Source organism: Mus musculus, chromosome 9, assembly GCF_000001635.26.
Source record: "Mus musculus strain C57BL/6J chromosome 9, GRCm38.p6 C57BL/6J".
Classification (NCBI taxonomy): Eukaryota; Metazoa; Chordata; class Mammalia; order Rodentia; family Muridae; genus Mus; species Mus musculus.
The window spans coordinates 61,134,185-61,146,474 of NC_000075.6; the positions used below are offsets into that span (position 1 = coordinate 61,134,185).

The 12,290-nt window shown below is 48.6% G+C and overlaps 1 long non-coding RNA gene across 1 annotated transcript; it reads left to right on the forward strand.

Moving 5' to 3' along the window:
• The first annotated feature begins 4,330 nt into the window (after positions 1 to 4,330).
• On the forward strand, positions 4,331 to 11,075 carry I730028E13Rik (RIKEN cDNA I730028E13 gene). The gene is made up of 3 exons (NR_045705.1): positions 4,331 to 5,239; positions 6,267 to 6,443; positions 10,203 to 11,075. It is a non-coding gene; the product is annotated as an RIKEN cDNA I730028E13 gene (long non-coding RNA).
• The last annotated feature ends 1,215 nt before the right edge of the window (positions 11,076 to 12,290 follow it).

Sequence of the window (12,290 nt, forward strand, 5' to 3'; positions counted from 1 at the left end):
TTTCTTCATGGACTTTCTCCCTCTCTTCCAACCTCATGTCCATTTTTTTTCTTTTCTGGTATCCTCTGCTCATGTTCATTGAGAGCTGACAAGCAGGAGAAGGACTGTGTAGGGCCACCACCCGTGGCAAGCACAATGGTCAGCCTGGCATCGAAGGAGCCATGGTAGCATCCCCAATCCCTGGCTCACTAGCACACAGTCAACAGAGATGCATGGCTCTGACCCAAGGGGAAGAAGAAAGCCAGGACATCCACAGAAGCTGGTCTTCTGTGGATGGGAACTTTTTATGTACTGCATGGACCTTATAATGAACCTACAGAGAAGATCATCAACGAGGAGTCTGAACAGTGGAATCAGGTGAAATGGCTTCCCTAAGGTTATGAACCTGCCCTGGGCTAGGTCCAGATCTGAATGTAGGCATCTGGCACACACCCTTGACCTTTGCACAGTTTGGCCTCTTACATCCTGATTCCTTGAGCCATCAGATCATGCCTGGGCTTAGCCTTCTCCAGTCTCAGGCCTAACGGGCTACTTTCTTGTCAGCTGCTACTTGGATCTCTATCCATGGGCATTCGACATCCTCTTTTCTTCTCAAACACGAGCCCTTGTCAATATAAGGCAAAGCCTTCTGCTCATGTTTGAATTTGTTCACTGGCTCTGGAAGAGATCACCAGAAATCCGAGGTTTGCTGTGGGCTTTGCAGCTCAGGAGCTCACACTTGACCTCCATCTGAACCGATTGTCAGAACACACAGTCAGGTCTCTGCAAGGTCTCAGATGGGTACACAGCATGGCAGAGGAGCACTGGCACTTGGAACCTGCTCGCCAGCAGTGATGACACTGGCTGAGGACCATACCTTGAGCTGTGAGGATGGCAAACTAGAGGATGGCTCAGTCCATAATGAGCTAACCTTGCAAGCATGGAGCTGTTCCTCACAGCCTACGTCTAAAGCTGAGCCTTGCCTAACCGATGAGCCTCAGACCAAGGAGAGACCTTGTCACAAAACAAAAGGTGGATGGCACCTAAGGAATAATACTCAATGATGACCTGTGCCCTCCACACGCACGTATATGCTTGCTCAGATATATGCATCTCAAACACACACACACACACACACACACACACACACACACACACACGGCAGCAGGCTTTGATTTCTCACTAGACATCTCAGGAAGACAGGAAGGTGGTTCCTGCAGGCTTGTACACATGCACGCATGCCTGCACGTACACACACACACACATATCACACGTCGCACACACACCTTGTGCACAGGACTGGGGCACACATGTCCTGCTGTGATGAATAGCATTCATTTAGGCAGTGTAGAAAGTGCTGCTCTACAGATCTATCGGGTTTTTATTAACTGTTTGGCTGTCACACTTTCAAAATCAATCACACCATGTCGCCCTCTGGAGACTCACTGGGGTTTCAGGCCTGGCTTCCTGGTCTAAATGTGGCCCAGGCTTGGCCAGGCTAGCAGGGCTGGGAGAGGGTGGGGGAGGGGGAGGAAGCACAAGAGTGACTGAATCCTTTCTTGCCCCATCATGAACAGCCTGCTCTGTGCGCTCCCCTCTCTCCCTCCCTCCCTCGCTCCCTCCTGAATCTCAGCCTCAAACAGTGCCGGTTCAATTGCATCCTCCATGTCAGAGCTCACTATGTGTTTCTTGATTCTTGAGCCAGGCCCAGTGTGAATGCCTCTTGTGACTCACTTACCAACCAATAAAGCAGGAGGGGCCAGGCAAAGACCCTCAGCGGGCTGCTGGGAGGTGGAAGGGAGTTTAACATTTCCAAAACCTTTAAGGGAAAACAAACCATCAAAAGCCTGCGAGCTGACGCAGGTCAATATTTCAGTTGGTCAGGCTCCTGGGCTGACACAGCCTAAGCCAGGTGTAGGGAGCTGGCTCTGCAGTCCAGGGAAACAGGGGTGTCTCTGTGTTGAGTGGACCACCCCAGGAAACCCTGTCTTGGTAACAGCAGGCTGTGGGTCCTCAAACTGCCCTGGAGTGCTTGCAGGATGCAATCTGGCTGTCTGTTCCCTAGATCCCACAGGAGAGGGCCTGGAGTCTCTGGCTCTGCAGAAAACTGAGCCCTGTGACTTTCTGAAGGGCCACTGTAGTGACTTGAAGGAAGCTCCCAGGAGAGGGTTAGAGACAGGTGAGTGAATATGAAAGTCAGGATGAAACCCTGGGGCTTCCTGTCCCTCTGTGGGTCTAACCCAGGTGTCTGCCTCTTCCTATCTCTGGTGTCACGGAAACAGCTTGCCTAGTTTGGAAGCCACATCTATTCCAGCCCCAGATCTTGGATTCAACCTTGTTCTTGTGTGGTCTCTGTACTAGCTAATGTATGTCAACTTGATACAAGCTAGAGTCATCTGAGAGGAGGGAACCTTAACTGAGAGAATGTCTCTATAAAATCGGGCTGCAGGCAAGCCTGTAGGGCATTTTCTTAATTAGTGGCTGATGGGGGAGGGGCCCAGACTGGTGGTCCAGGCTCTATAAGGAAACAAGATGAGCAAGCCATGGAGAACAAGCCAGTAAGCAGCACCACTCCATGCCTCTGCATCAGCTCCTGCCTCCGGGTTCCTGCCCTCTTTAGTTCTTGCCCTGGCTTCCTTCAATGAAGAATGGTAATGTGGAAGAGTAAGCCAAACCAACCCCTTCCTCCCCGAGTTATTTTGGTCATGGAGGTTCACCATAGCAACAGTCCCTAACTACGACAGTGTCCCTCTTTCCCTGGCCATCCCTGACCCCAACCCTACACACAGATCCTTACTCCTGAGGACTGGACAGCTTACCTTTCTCTACTCTAACATAAACACCTGACGGTAGGGGACGGGGCTTTCTGCCTGTTTCATGATTTGTCCCATCGTTCTGGTGGGAGTGGGGTTGTATTTTTTACAACACAGGGGCTCACTCTGGACCTCCATCAGAGTCAATGTCCCCTCCCCCATCCCCTTTCCCCTCCTCTTTTCCTCTGAACTCTGTCCATATTTGTCTGGACCTGCCAACCTGGCCACAGGGAAGCCCTTGACCAAAAATACAATAGGCCCATTCTTCTTTTTAAAATTATTTCTTTTATCTTTGAGATTTTAATGCAATTATATTATTCTCCCCTTCCCTTCCCTTCCTCCAAACTTCCTCATATATCCCCCTTGCTCCCTTTCAAACTCATGGCCTCTTTTTCATTATTGCTTTACACACACACACACACACACACACACACACACAGATATTCCTAAATATTACTGCTCAATCTGTGTGTGTGTGTGCGCACACACACACACACACACATATATATATATATATATATTTTCAGGGCTGAATGTTTGGTATTTGGATAATCAACTGGTGTATTTTACCTGGATGTTACTATTTCTCCCCAGTCTTATTTGTTTGTTTGTTTTGTACTGAAGACAGGGTTTCTCTGTGTAGTCCTGGGTTGTCCTGGAACTTTTTTTGTAGACCAGGATGACCTTGAACTCAGAAAGATCTGCCTGCCTCTGCCTCTGCCTCCCAAGTACTGGGATTAAAGGCAGGCACCACCATCGCCCAGTCTTTTTTTTTTTTTTTTTTAATTAGTAGGGGCTAAGTGGAATATTAGTCAGCTGTAAAAAGGAAAGAAGCACTAGTCCATGTTACAAGATGCATGAACCTCAAAAACGTATGCTGAGTGAGAGAAACAAGGCAGCAAAAGTCACGTGTTACACAGACCCCCATCTAAATGAAAGGTGTAAGTTGGGAACGCTCACCCAGACATATCATAATGCTGGCAGCAGAGCTGAGGAGACAGAAAATGGAGAGAGCTAGGTGTGAAGAGAATGTTCTGGGACTAGATAGAAATGGTTTCACGATGTCCTGAACGTTCTAAATGGCACTGGATGCTGAGCTTAAAAACGGCTCCTTTTATAAGATGCGAATCATGCCTTAAACACACACACACACACACACACACATGTTCACACACACACACACACACACACACACACACACACACACACACACACTGATTCTCTACACCTTGGAAGCTCTCAAAGCCTGGAAATACCTCAGCTCACATGCTCAGGGGTGACACCAGCAGTGTTGGCCCTAGCCACAGAGAGACTCCGGCTGATATACTTGTGACTTGGGCCACGGGGCCTTCCGTGGTCCTTATGGTCATAGGTTCCAGCTTAGAGGCCTCAGAGAGCTGACCAAGGAGAAAAGAGCAAGAGGACAGAGGCACCTGAGTCAGGCAGGAGAAGGGAGTGGGGGGCAGGGTGGGGCAAGGGGCGGGGTGGGGCAAGGGGCGGGGCGGTGCCAGGGATGAGCGGGTCAGGACAGGGCCAGGGGGCATCCCTGCTCACTAGGCTGTGATTGGCACTTCCTGAACAACAGCCCTTACCTCATTGCAACCCACAGTTTTCAGCTCTGCAAAGGAGGCCAGCAGAATTGTAGGGCAAGCAGACAGCCTACAGCCACTTGGTAAGGAAGCACTGGTCTGCTTCAAGGTCTGCTACAGCGACAGGCAGGGCACTCAGTGACATGGGAAGGGAAGGGTGTGCCTGACTTTGTGTCCCTTCTGCTGAGAAGCCTGGGCTGAGCAGAGCAGTAGTGGTAAATGACCAGTGGGTGTGACAAGAACAGTCCCCGCAGCTCTGTGGAGAGTGACTCACAGCCACGAAGAGGGGACAAGGAGACACAGCCTTGGCTCCCAGGGTGTTTGCCGCCTGTGAGGCTGTGGACGTGAATTATGGGCGGCGATTCGAGGCTGCTGCTTTGTGACAGGGCCGGCTCTACTTACTGTGTGATGGTGAGCCAACCACTGGACCTCTCTGATTCTTTCCTCATCTGTGAGATTGGGGAAATGGGTCCGGCTCCTTGGAAAGGCTCTCCGTGAGGACAGTGTGTCAGACAGTGGCAGGACACAGTAAGTAACTTACTGCGTGTTGGCCATGCTCCACACTGAGATCATCTGGTGGGTGGGTGGAGCTAAGGAGATACTCTGCTGGGATCTGCCTCCCCATTCTGGGCCTGGAGTCCTCCTCAGGAGACTGAAGACTTGTCAGCACTCCTGATGATCCCTCCAGCTTAACACCCAGAGGACCAGAACCAAGACCCCAGAACAGAAGAGGAAAGCAAAGGGCAAACCCCTAGGGTGTGCCCAGAGGGACCACAAAGGCAGCTGCTGTCAATCTCTCCCATGCTCCAGCCGGAGGATACTGTTCACATCACAGATGAGGACCACCACGTCTTTTGGGTTAGTCTATTATATTTTTAAAAACTTACTGGGTAAATACTTTGGAGGATAAATTACTATTTTGTAAACAGTTTAATTTGGGAGCCAGTGAGATGGTTCGGTGTGTAAAGGCATTTGCTGTGCAAGGCTGGTGATTTAACATAGATCCTTGGGACCCACATAAAGGTAGATGAGAGAGCCAACCCCATCAGATTGTCCTCAGACCTCCACACATGCACCATGGTTCACCCGCCCCATCTCTCTCTCCTCTCTCTCTCTCTCTCTCTCTCTCTCACACACACACACACACACACACATACATGCACACACACACACACACACACACACACACACACACACACACACACAAATAATTAACTTCAAGTATTTGACTTGGGTGGCTGAGGCGATAGCTCAGTCATTAAAGGACAAGGAGAGCACAGGACGCTGAGTTTGAGCCCCCAAACCCATGATACTAATCTGGGCACACATAGTTCCAGTACTGGAGGAGGAACAGGCAGATCCACAGGGCTCCCTGGCTATTTGGTAAGTTCCAGGCCAGCGAGACTGTCTTTAAAGCCAATGTGAATGATACCTGAAGAACGGCAGTCAAGGTTGGCCTATGGCTTGCACACGTTCATGTACGCATGCGCACCTGCACACATATGCGTGCACACAGGCATGCACAGGCACATCGCTGTTTTCAATTTCCTGTATGTTTATGTTCCTTGTACACTCCATGATCTCTGTCTGTTACGTGTACTTTGGGAAGGAAGGCTTCCCAGGATGCTTAGCGTGGTCTTTGAATTAGAACTGAGCTCTGGAAACAAAGTGGAAACAAAGCCCAGGCCCAAGACAGGATAGAGCCAATAAGCCCTTTTCTTTCCTTGGTCCAAAGTCAATGGTGTTGATGTGGAGCTTTCTAGGGTTGCTCTCTGGGAACCAGTGCTGACCTGCCAACCTTCCTCTTGTGGTCAGCAGAAGAAGCACTGCTATCACAAAGCTAAGGGGGTTGTATGTGTACATACATGTATATATGTGTACACAGATGTTGGAAAGAACAGAAGAGCCAAGAATGGAGTGTGTACTCGTAAGCCTATCGGGTCAGGAGCATGAAGAGTACAAGGCCAAGTGTTTTGTTCTTTCTGTCCTCTTGACACAAGCTAGAGTCTCCCAGGAAGATGGATGCTCAATTGAGCAAATGTCTAAACAGACTGACCTGTGGGTAAGTCTATCAGTATTTTTTAAAATTGATTATTGGTATGGGATGCCCCAACACACTGGATGGTTCTACCCCTAGAAAGGTGGTCTTGGGTTGTGTAAGAAAGCAGGCTGAGCAAGTCATGAGTAACAAGCCCAAAAAACCAGCATCCCTCCATGGCGTCAGGTTCTGCCTCGAGGTTCCTACGCTGACTTCCCTTCCTGATGAACTAAACCATAAGATTAAATAAACCCTTTTCTCCCCATGTTGTTTTTGGTCATGGTTTTTGTCTTGACAATAGAAAGCAAACTCAAACACCAACCTCCTTACATAAGGAGTTAGAAGCCAGCCAGGCCATGCGAGCCCTAGCCTCAAACATGTGAAGTGGAGAGTAATTGAGGCAAACACCTGGTGCCATTTGGTCTCCACATGCACGCACACTCACACACACACACACACACACAAAAGAAAAAACAGGAGGAAGATGAAGATGAAACAGAGAAGGCACTATAGAACGAGGCCTATAGTCATTGCCATGCTGAAAGTAACAGGCCCACATCTTCCTTACACTTCAGCCCATCATGCTGGATGTTTTCCCTGGTCTCAGCCACTTGGAGCAAAAGACTGAAGTCTGAGCAGTAGATAGACACCATGGAGGCTGGTTCATCAACATTTGGTACATTCATAGCTCAATGGCCTAACCAAGCCAAATAAGTTACGGGCTGGACCAACTTCAACCTAAAGCTCACTGGCCATGAGATTGCCTTTGCCCATGAGCGCATGTGGGGGTCAGCTGATCCTTCTGGTGGATGCAAAGGTCATAGCAGGTTTGTGTGACACAACTGAAAGGAGGTAACAACAGCTTTCCCAATGGCAGGTTAGATGTCACCCCCCCTTACCTTACAAAGACGTAGACCCTGTCAGGTTTCATTGGTTTTTGACGAAGCCAGCAAAGGACCAAACTTCTCCATCACTCTTCTGGGATGGAGACCTCCACAGCCCTGGAAGGTCTGCACTTGAGTGGTGTCCAACAAGGACAAGTGGGACCTGGGTGGAGTGGGAACTGGCTCTGGTTTAGATTCAAAGACTTGAAGTTCTAAGTAGAGGATGGGGGATAGACACTGGCATGCAAATGGTCTGTCTAAGAGCTGTGTGTGTGTGTGTGTGTGTGTGTGTGTGTGTGTGTGTGTGTGTGTGTGTGTGTGTTAGCAGCAAGATCAATAGAGGTCATAGTATATGATCCAACTGCTAAACCAAGGAGGTTTGCCTCTCAGTGCCCTAGCCAGAGCTGGCACCTCCAGCATCAGTGGGTGACAGCCTCATTTTTGGTTTGTGCTGTTGGCTGCTTTCCAGAGTTTTCACTTATTTCTAGGTGTCACAGATTTAAAAGCACATCAAGGTTTGAAGAGTGTGGAAAGGAGACTGGCTGAGTTGCGGGAGGCCTAAGGGGGCCTGCCAGAGACCCTGTTAGAGCGGTAAAGACCTCTGCCTGGGAACGAGGACAAGTATAAGAGGTGTGAGCTCCGTCTTGAGTTTATGAGGGTGCTGTCATGAGACAAAGGCTGGTTCAGTGGATGCAGTAGGCAAGGCTGAGACTCAACAGTGAGGGGTAGTGCTTCGTAAAATGGGGAGGCAGAGTCTAACAAGAAAAGGAGTGTGTGTGTGTGTGTGTCTGTGTGTGTGTCTGTTATACCCTTATGTATTTTGGAGATTCAGAGCTATGTCCTAGTGCATGTCGTGTGTGTGTGTGTGTGTGTGTGTGTGTGTGTGTGTATCAATAAGTAGACTCCATGGGAAAATCCAAAACCCCAAAAGAGCTTGTCCTTGCCTGAGTCCCTTGACTAAAAGCGAGGGCCTGGTGCTGAGCTGACTGCAGGAAACTGATGCTGGTAGCCAGGGCTCCAGTCCCCATGAAGCCTTACTAATATAATAGGCTTTTTCAGGATCACCAGTGGACAAACTGATCAGGCCCTTTCACCAGTGGGCTATACCTGGGCATAGCACACTGTGTTGCTAGTGTCCCCTGGGATCCTGGATTGGAGAGAAAGGGGGAACAAGAGGCAAAGTGAACTCTGTGAAACAGACTGGAGCACACAAAAGCCCGTTAGTGCTTCAGGATGGCCTCTTCAAGCATATGTATACATCAGGACCAGTATGGCCTCTTCTTTCTGCTGTCTACCTCCCAGGGCTGGTCAGAGGCAAATTTATTTTTGTGCAAAGCCTTCTGTATAGGGTGAGCTTGTATACCCACCAACGTGTGATGTGTGATATATATGCACAAAATTATTTTCATAAACATGGGGGTCTTTGGTGACACAGGCCCTGTTTAACATAACAGTCTGTCTCAGCACACAGAGTGCTGGAGTGCCTCTGAATAGCTGCATGGAACTCTGTTCTAATGATGCCTGTAATTTATTAAAGTGTCCTATTAATGGACGTTAGGATGTCACTAGTCTCCTGGTATTGCAATTATGGTGGCAGTGAATATTCTCACACGTAAGTCATTCTGCAGCCCCCAGAGCTGATCAGTTACGCTAAATAACATGAAACCAAGAGCTGGGCAGAAAGGGCTGTGCACTCGGTGTATCATCAGGGTTGCCACGATGCCTTCCAGGGCTGCTGTACCATACTCCCCCTCACAGGATGCCAGAACTGCCTACCTCCCCCATCCTCACCAGCGCAGCATCAGCACCCTTCTGATGTTTGCCAATGCGAAGGTGGAGTATGATATTTCTGCTTGTTTGAATATCATTTTGTGTGTATGTGTGGGTGCACTCAGGGAGCCTTCATAAGCAAGAACCAACCTACCATGTGATTCAGAACCTTGCTCAGCCGTTATATGATGCCACACAGGACCCTCCCCAAAAATGTCCAGGCCCTCCCCAAAAATGTCCAGGCCCCAGCTTCTCAGAAAGCTAGCTGCTGACTTTGTCCTCACCTTGCCCATTGTGGTTTGCTATAATGATAGGTGGGACTGAATATCTCAACACATGCACACGCACACACACATACACACACATACATACACACACATATATACATACATATACATATATACACATACATGCACACACACATGCACACACAAACACACATTCACACACATACATGCACACACATTACACACACATGCACATACACATACATACAGACATATACACACATACATACATGCACACACATATACACATACAAACACACATATACACATACACTTCCTGTCTAGGCTCCCATCATTGTTTAGATCCAGGTGTGAAATTGCTGTCAGTTTGAATGGCCAAATCAAAGCTGATGATGACAGCAAACTTGGTTGGAGCTCTGAGTGTGGGCAGCTCTGAGCACAGGATTCTGGGAAGACCATCACATTGTCCATCACAGACAATGCCATGGAGGTGTGGTGACCATCAATTCTAGTGAAGCAGCATGTGTGTGTGTGTGCATGTAGTTTGTGTATACTTGTGTTCACGTGTCTACATGGTATGTATGTGTGTGCACATGTATGTGGAGGCCTAAGGTTAATGCCAGATGTCCTCCTTGGTTGCTCTTTTTCTTATGTTCAAAGCAGGGTCTTTCACTGAACAGAGAGCTCACAGATTTAGACAGCCTAGCCAGCCACCTAGTGCCAGGGATCTTCTGCCTCTGCTTCCAGAGTGCTAAAATTACAGGCAGCCACCATGCCCGCCAGGCATTCACATAAGTGCCGAGGATCTGAGCTTTCCCAGCATGCCCTGTGTTCAGGGGGTTCACCCCCTCTCCCCCTAGCCCATCACCTCTATTTTGCAGAACTGAGACTGAGCGAAGCAATCAATCGTTTGTAGCCACTCAGTGGTGGAGGCTTGAACTCACAGAGCATCATCCCACGTTCCTCACCAGATGGATGAGCCAGTGGCCCCCGACTAGCAGATGCCACGCCTAGTTCTGGAACTGTCCTGCGGTGGACAGCAACACTGCACCAGCCCAGAGGCTCTCATCCAGTACTGCAGAGGAGCTCGCCCCTGGGAACTGCTAGCCATGACTTGGAGACCCTGGTTCTGGTCCTCTGCCCCGTCCCTTGCTCCCGGCCTGGAAGAAATCACCGGCCAAGCCCAAGGCCACCACTTAAGGCTGAGGCCAAGGAGCGTCCCAGTTTATGGAGTAGTTGACAGTTGCTTTGGGCGAGCTGCAAGCAAACAGCTGTGACTTCAGTCCCCAAAGCTCCCCCTTCTCCTTACCTGTGTCAACATTTTTATTTTTTAAAGCAATACAGCCAAGGTGGGGGTTGGGAGTGGGCAATGGGGAGGGAGGGAGCCAGGGCCTCTATCAGCTCTGGGGTCCTTGCATATGTAACACTGTCGTATAATTAACAGTGAAGATCATTTACATTGTCGCTTAGCTAATTTTCATAATGTTTTCTTTATTATCAGAGGAAGAAATTAACCCAAGAATTTATTTACATAGCAGCCTCAAACAGTAACAGCTTGCTAATTGCCTGTTAGGTGATTAATAAGCTTACAGCAGATGCTAATGCGTCGTGGGCTCCCGTTTCAAAGGTGCTCTTCCTGCACGCCTGTGTTTTTGGCAGCTTAATTAGTGCAATAATTATGTACTTGTTGCTCCTTCTTTCGAGCAAATACTGTCAAATGCTTAAAAGATTAAAGTGAATTATATCCTGAGAACTCACACGCTGGAGGATGCCCATCGTACTAACTTCTCTGCTAGTGCAAAAATAGACAAGAATAAATAAGAGCGGGCTCTGATGTGCCACGATGAGCTACAGACTCAGCCCAGGCCTGGCTCTGACTTTGCCCCTTGCAATTGAAAACCCTAGGAGCATGCCTCAGTTTCCCATCTACGTAAGGTATGGGAATCTGTCAGCATGGAGAGGTAGAGGGGAGATGGGAATCTGAGAGATTCAAATAACTCAGCATTCATTGTAAAGGATATATCTCACTTGGTTATTTTTTTAAAAAAAGATTTATTTTACTTGTATACATATACATGTGCATGCATGTGTATGTGTGTGTATTCACACAAGTGTGTACAGGTGCAGACAGAGGCCAGAAGAGGGCATCAGATCCCCTGGGGCTGCAGTTCCAGACATTGTGGGCCACCCAGTGTGAATCTGAACTCAGAACATCATGATTTAGCAGCAAGTCCTCTTAACTGCGGAACCATCTCTCCTGCCCCCTCATTTCATTCTTAATTAGAAAAAATTGGTTGTCGAGAGCCTTCACTGGGATGGCTAGAGAACTTTAATTCCTGGTTGAGAAGCAGATGGCGTTGTGATGTTGTATACTGTGATGGAGACATAATGGTTATGGGGAAGGAAATGTTATCTCTTGACATAAACAGTGAAGAATTCAGGGCTGATGCTGATGGCTGCCATCTGCCTTAACACTTCCAGCCTCCTCCTAAAGTGAACGGTCTGCAGGTGGAAGGCTAGGATAGGGAGGATGCCTTGAAGCTTAACGCTGGACGGTAGCTCAGTGGAAATGCCCTTGCACGGAGTCGTCATTGTGATGGTTCCCTAAGAGGACTCAGCTAAGAGGCAAGGCTCCAGCGCACCCACGGGAGACGTTAATCGAGGTGGGTGAACCTATGTCAAGCATTGACAACACCTTCTGTCTGGAGCCCAGATATAGGAGGTCTGAAGTGGAAATCATTTGTCTCTTTGCTCTCACATCTTGTTTATGAGTGGTTCTTAACCCATGGGTAACGACCCCTTTGAGGATCAAAGGACCCTTTCAGGAGGGTTACATATCAGATATTTACAATGATTCACAACAGTAGCAAAAATAGTTACAAGGTAACAATGAAAATAATTGTATGGTTGGTGGTCACCACAACATAAGGAACGCTATTAAAGGGTCCCAGCATGAGGACAGGTGAGAC